Source organism: Taeniopygia guttata, chromosome 3 (genome assembly GCF_048771995.1).
Source record: "Taeniopygia guttata chromosome 3, bTaeGut7.mat, whole genome shotgun sequence".
Classification (NCBI taxonomy): Eukaryota; Metazoa; Chordata; class Aves; order Passeriformes; family Estrildidae; genus Taeniopygia; species Taeniopygia guttata.
The window spans coordinates 15,937,530-15,945,017 of NC_133027.1; the positions used below are offsets into that span (position 1 = coordinate 15,937,530).

At 37.7% G+C, this 7,488-nt stretch overlaps 1 protein-coding gene across 4 annotated transcripts in view; it reads right to left on the minus strand.

Annotated features, from left to right (window-relative positions):
• Positions 1-6,518, minus strand: part of GREB1 (growth regulating estrogen receptor binding 1) — an 87,032-nt gene extending 80,514 nt beyond the window's left edge. For all 4 annotated transcript variants that reach the window (XM_012572819.5, XM_072926355.1, XM_072926357.1 and 1 more), the window contains exon 1: positions 6,382-6,518. The gene's annotated coding sequence lies outside the window, so the exon portion shown is untranslated. The remainder of the gene's footprint in view (positions 1-6,381) is intronic.
• Positions 6,519-7,488: the final 970 nt, after the last annotated feature.

Consider the following 7,488-nt stretch of genomic DNA (forward strand, 5'->3'; position numbering starts at 1 on the left):
CAAAAAATAAAATAAAATAAGCATAAGAACATACTGGGAAACTTCACTGAATAAAAGAAAAGAAGACATAGACACAAGGAAAGACATACTAAAATCTACAGAAGAACCATCCATAATCACTGCCTGAAATGTACAGATGCTGGTATTTTAACTGAAAAATGTAATCTGACCTTTTGAGATTGTAGGGATCCTTTAAGGCACAGTAATAACTAAATGCTAGAAATGCATATGTATAATGAAGCATTTTCCTTTTTTGAGCATCTTAAATTCATTATCTAGAGCCTTATTAGGGACATCTATTTTATCACATATGCAGTGAGAAATTCAGTAGAAAACTTGCACTACAGCTGGACAATATTACAATTTTCTAAGCTCTCTACTAATCAGCCAAACTGCAAATAAAGACATGTATCTACTTTGACATGTACAGTACCTGGAATCATTGGCTTACCCATATGGGAAGGCAGCCCATTAGAGAGATTGAGCCTCCATACAAAAATATCCATATGCATAGTGATGTTATGGCTTCATGACTCTCATGAATGGGAGCACAAAATTAACCAGATGAAGCAATCTTCTAGACCATACAAAACATATGTGAATTAAGCTTTAGAAATATATGGCAGGAGCATATCAGAAAAAAGCAATAATCAGTGGAGGAGCAAAGACAGGTCCATTAAGGACAAGTGGGTCCATTAACCAAATAAATTCATTAACACAACTATCTGAACTCATATGAGTAAGATCAGTTTTTGCATCAGCAAACCCAATGTCTGATTAATAATCCCAAGGAAAATACAGCATTTCCCTTTTATTCTGTCACCAGTGCTAAGCACATCTCCCCAGAAAACAGCAACATTACCTGATTTTCTAATTGTTCCTCCTACTATTTCTCTGAACAAGACCTTTTTTCCCTTCTGTATTAAACCTCCCTACATCACAGTTGAACTGGAAGATGTAGGATTGTCAGTGTACAGACTGCTTGTAGACCAATACATTAAATTAACAGCTTGCCAAAAATTCACACTTCCACCTTCCCAGCCCACTGAAAGAAAATAAGATTCTGATTAGGTTTGATAGAAAAGGAAGTAAATGGCAGAATTAAAGATACGTTGAACATGAAGCTGGAAACACAGCTTCTAAGATAGAAGTGGTTTAGTTCAAAGTAACTGAAGGTCTCCTTCTTTGTTAAGACCTCAAAGACAAAAGCTTTTAGCCAGGAGTAGCTATGATGGAGCAGCTGAAGAAGCATGCACATGCTCAGGCCAGGGTAATTTACATAAGTTAAAACACATGTTGTCTGTCTAGGCTGCAAACTGTTGTTTATGCACAAAGTACAGAAGAAACAGTGTATGGATCAATTGAGGCCACCTGAACATATTGGTACTAATGTTCATCAGTGGGCTAGGGTAGGCAAATAGGAGATACTCTAAAAATTAAAGTTGTTATAACTCTGATTTCATGCCTTTCTTAATATTCTTGCTGCCTTACGCATGGAGGAAAAGGCAGGTTGTCTTTTCTAAGTTACAATACTGTGAAATTCCCAGATGATACTTCAAAGATGCTCAAGACAGTTACATAACTTCTATTTCATACAGAACAAAAGTCACTGTCATTTTGAAGACAAACTTCTCTTGAAGATTCTTCTAAGATCACATCTTTTTCTAAGCTGACATAATAAGGGCTCAACAAGTTATAGTACATAGGGTGTCATCAGGCTGGCAGCCAGTCAACTACAGGATTGAACAGGGCTCAATTTCAGGGACAGTATTATTTAACATTTATATAAGTTATCTGGACACAGGAGTTAAGTTTGCTGAAAAACACAAGAGGAGCTGTGGAGTCAGTTGAGGGTCAAGAGGCCTAATACAGAGAAACATCTGCAGAGATTAGGGAGCAGCACAATACCAACCAAAGGAAATTTAACAAGAGCAAGAGCTGGATTCTCCATCTAGGATGGGGCAATCCTGGTTAAACATAGAAATTGGGCTGGAGAGCAGCCCCACAGAAAGAGATCTGAGGGTTTGGATCAATGGAAACATAAATCTGAGTATGCTCTGGCAGCCAAAAGGGCCAACCATGTCCCACAAGGCACAGCACCACCAGCCACAGCAAGCCTGTCTAGGGCAGTGGTTGTCCCTCTGTGCACTGCATTAGTGCAGCCCCACCTCCAATGCTGTTTTGGGTGCTTCAACTTAGGAAGGACATCAAACTACTAGAGTCTGTCTAGAGGAGGGTGACAAGATGGTGTCAAAGGGAAGACTTTAGAGGAGTGGCTGAAGGAATGGAATGAAGCTGAACCAGGGAAAGACAGCATCATGTTGGACATTAGGAAACAGTTTTCTCACTAAGAGGATGGTTGGACACTGGCACAGGGTCACAGCACCAAGCCTGACAGAGTTCAAGGAGTCTAGATGACACTCTTAGTTAGGTTTTAGGTTGTCCTGCAAGGAGCAGGGAATTGGACCTGAGATCTGTGTGAGTGTCTTCCAAATTGAGGTATCCTATGATTCTATGTTTTTACTATACATCTTCTTTCCTGTGATGTTAATAAACTTTCTACAAATAATTATTCATTTTTATCTACTGCATAATTATACAAATATGCCATCAACATAATTATATAGATTGCTTTCAGAACATGAAGTACTGCTGTGCTGTTTAACTAGAAAAAAGGAATTTTCTTCATATAATACTTGATCAGTATTTATATTTTACAGCATTTTTCCTATAGTGTACAATGTAGGCAAATGGCAATTTTTTTTTACTCAGAGATACACCATTGCCAATGTTACTTCTTAGACTTCCTTACTTCTTCACATAAATATTTAAGCATGAAAGGCAGCACATGGATAATGGCAAATGAAGGCAAACCAAAACCAAACCAATGATATTTGGAATCCTTAAGTATAATTACAAAGGTACAGCTACAAATATCTATAAAATGAGCATTAGTGATACATTTGAACTTCCTTAGCAAATTATAGTATTTCCTGCCACAGTCTGCATAAAAATTCTGAACATTTAGTCAGATTTCCTGACTGACTGAATAATTAACCATAGTCCTCATGGGAAAAAAAGCAAAGAAATATTCAGCTGTAGTTCAGGAAGCAATACATTCCCTGTGCATATGTGGAATACACAAATGCAGGCATGTTTTTGTGAAAGTAGGCATGTTTGCATTTTGGTTGGTTGTAGTTCCACTAGCCTTTATGTCCCTCATGTGGCTTATATTCACATGAAATAAATCCCAGGCTCTGCCTGATCTCAGCTGATAGTAAGTAAATGCTTTATTTTGTATGAAGGTGAAAAAAAGGAGTGAGAGATCACTTATCATTCACCTTGCAGGTCTTGTATTCATTAGAAAAACCACAATCAATAAGAACCAAAGGCAATTTCTCCCTAAAGATAACTATGCCCTGCATCACTAGAGGGTCTGGGAGTCTCACAGGCTTTGATTTATTAGCAAGAATCACCCTTTAAAGTTTACAGCTTCCTAATCCAAATATTAATTTACTTAACTCTGCTGCAAAATGACCTCCTTTTATTTTGTTATAAAAAATTATACTGTTTTTTCTTATTGTTACTTTTACAGTGTGACAACTCCATAAGTTTCAAATGCAGAAAAATTGTAAATGTCTTACTTTGCCACTTTTCACTTTCTATACAGCAATATATTCTGGGTTTTGGGGACAGGTGTTGTTTTATTACAAGAGAAACTATGAAAGCCAGTAATTTCTTATACAGAGTACATTCTTTTGGTTTAACAAGGAAAAACAGAATTCAAACCATTGTTTTTAACTTGCTATTTCACATTAGCAACTCCTTCCTTAAATTTGTGCATATTATGCATAGTTTTATTGCATAACATGAAATCTCATCTGAGAGATTCAAAGCTATTGTATCCAAAGACAGAGTACCTTAACAAGGAATTTAAATACAGACACAAATAGACAATAGACTTGAGGCATGAATGAGAAGAAAAACCCCATATTCCCAATACCAAGGCATACAGACACTTTCAACAGAAAATAAAAACGTGCCTAAAAGATATTCACAACACAAAGATGATCACAGCCTGAGTGAAATCCCATCCCTAAATCATTCCTTTCTGGGTTTCTGCTTATTACATCTTCTGTCAGGAGCTAATCTCACGTGACAGGCCTGATCCAAAGCCATTTGAAGTCTATGGAATGTCTCTTCCTGACTTCAGGGAGCTTTGAATCCAGCCCTTATAAACTTCAAGAACAATACAATTAATGGAAAGTTGTTTTAAGAGAACAATAGCTAACTATTGTCTAAGTAGAAAAGAATGTTAGCTTCAAATGAAATTTACCCGCAATGGTAGATTTGTGTTAGGATTCTTTTATTACTGTTTCTTTATGCATCTAACACAGCTAAAAGTTTCCTAACTGAGAACATGCAATTTATTTAACAGAAGCCAGAGAAAATCAAAACTGTAGTCAAAACCAAAAAGAAAAATATCATTTTGTACACAGTACATTTAGGTTTTCTAAGGAAACAAAAGATCACTTTTAAGGCCTCAATTTATTCAATATTTTCTTAAACAGCTGTACATTAAGGACAAAACACAACAAGAGGTTTCAAAAAGTGTATCAGTTGTTCCTGAAGTCAGAAAATCAAAAGACAGAATAAAAAATTTTAAAAAACCCACCACCAAACAAAGCCAAACTAGTTGTATAAGCAAGGGGGTGGGCTGACAGGAAAGCAAGTTATTTTGGTTTTGTTTTATAATAAAAACCCTGATTGTCTACTAACTTAAGTAAATATCAAAGCTACAGGTAACAACTACCACACCAGACATGGTGAGCAATGTCAGACTGTTATTTATATTCTGAAAATAATATAACTGAAATAATGAAACTGAAATAGCAATTAAGATAACTGTAAACACTGGTGGAAGAGAAGTCCTATTTCTGTGATGTGTCTTTCATTTATAAGAAAAATGAGGCAATGTAGACCAGTACAGACCCTGATGTTGCTCTGATGTGCACTTCTGGCAGTAAGTTTACACTGACAAAAAAGCAAATCAAACTTAGCTCTACCACCTCCAACTTCCCATGCACCAGAGAGGCGGTTCCAATTTCCTCCCCAACACAACAAATTAACTCACTACAGTTATTTTAGTTACCCAAGGTTGAGATGAAAACATAGAAACTTCCAATTAAGCACAAATATTCCAGAATGTCCACCTTCAGAGAATTATTCTACGTTTTATAGCAAAAAAAATCCCAAAACCAAAAAAACCAACCAGCCCCCCCCCAAAAAAAACCCAACAAAACAATCAAAACAAACCCCAACATTAGGTCCTAAAGACTCTCATTCATAAGACATACAAACCACTGTTAATTTTCACTGTACATGGTTCTACATGTTTAACAACAAACACTGACACTATAACTTTTATTAATTAAAAATTTCAGAATGGTCTATGAAGTATTAGGTCAAAACCAATGTAGCTATACCTCAAAAAGTAAAGTAAATGAAACAAAGCACATATGAAAAGCAACCAGGCAAACATCAATTTTTGCAATGTGGAGATGCTCCTTCGTTTGTCTCCTTCATTTAAGCTCCCAGTATCCACAAGTAAAAATAAACATTTCACTTTATAAATGCACCTAAAGAAATTGCTGATTTTTTAGTCTGAGTGGATGAAAACACAAAACTAGAAATTTTATTTCAGACAAGTATAAAATGGTAGTTTGATTTTTTTCCTAAATGAAATTAAACAGTATTTCTCTGGTCAAACAGTATACCTTGTTTTGGTATCTCAAATCTTAAAACAATTGTCAAACAGCCCATTTTGTTTGACTTTAAAAGCATATTATTTTGGGAATGTTGTATTTTTTTTCCTTGTTGTTGCTATTTACTGCATTTTTAATCTGAAACATTGTCCTGAAGTGAAAAATCAAACTTTAAAGTAAAAAAAAAAGTCAAAACAATAGGCAGACTCTAACTTTTTTTTTCTTCCTTCTGACATGCAGAAAAGAATTAATGGTTTTGTTCACTCCAAAACTATATTTTGGGTAAACAAACTATTTCTATCCTTTGCTAAGTCCCATTTACCCATGTATCAGTTATACCCTCTTCCCACGCAGGCAGCTGGGACACGAGCTGCCCGCAGCTCAGGACTGCTGGCTGCTGTCCCGATCCCTCCGGACCTGCCCTGCTCTCCTCCAACTGCGCTCCTCCTGCTGCTGGGACTCACACTTCCCTAACCTTCAGCAACCCTGGGCTCCCACTTACCCCCCTGCCGTCTCGGAGCATTCCCAGGTGCTGATAATCTTTTCTCTCTATTGTTGCTGCTGCTTCCCCTCATTCTGGCAGAAGCTACAGCTTTGCAAGTTGCACGGCTCTTACCTCTGAGACCCTCTTTGTTGCTCTGTCTGCGACCACGCTGGAAGCAGGGAGTGATGGATATTAGGGAAGCATGAGCCTCCTCTCGCTGTTTAGCAGCGTGGTCTGCAGAGAAAGATAGAGATGCTGCTCCCTCCTCCTCCTCCCCCCTCGCTGTCCCAGCTTCCTCCTCCCTCCTCCTTGCTCCCTCCTTCCCATCCACAGAGAGCTGCAGCGCTCTCCGCGCTCCCACACAATGCGCTACCTCTCAGCACCAGCTACCTAAGGTCAAGAATACAACCCCTCACCCTTCCCCCGCCTTTTCCTCTCCGCCCAGGCATCTTCACCCCTGCTTCCCACGGAATATGGTATCTTCCCAACCAGACATGCTTTAGTCGATTCTGGGATCTAAAGTGTGCAGACAATTTCAGCAACCCCGGGGGAAAAAAGAGTTAGAAAACAGAAAATGCACAGGGAAGACCGGGGATATAAAGGGAAAATTGAAGCCTTTTGGAGAAATTGGAAACTTTGTGAGTTTATCTTTGTGTTAAAAAAAAAAAAAAAAAATCAAGTCACAGTAGCCAAAGCCTGCCACTTGGAGATTAGTTTAAGAGATCAATACAGATAAAGAAAAGTGCCCTGGGATAGCTAGTTATCTCCCAAATCCAGTTTACCTATTGTTTATGCTCTTTGTCTCTGAAGCTTTATTCTAAATAGCTTTTCTGTAAAGAAGCTTCCAAACTTTTCCCCTGCAAAGCCAGCCTTAAATACCAGCATACTCTGATGATGCAATAGAGAATGAAACGGAAAAAGTAATCAGTAACATTTTTTAAGATTATGAGCTATGCAATAACCCCTTTAAGATCACAGAAGACACCAGCACAAGTCCTCTGACTTTTCAACTTGAATGACAAAAGTGTTCAAGGGGTCTTTTCTCACTTTGAGCAGTTATGGTGTTTAGAAGCACTTTCAGGCGACCAGTACATGGCTCCCAAAAGTCACATATAATTACAGCTAACCAGCATGTTTTTCCTAAGGACCTAATTTTAGACACATGATAAAACAGTCTTTATAAAGTGTTTATGTTTGTTATGGAGACTGTGGAGAGATGTAAGTGATGCTGAACAATTC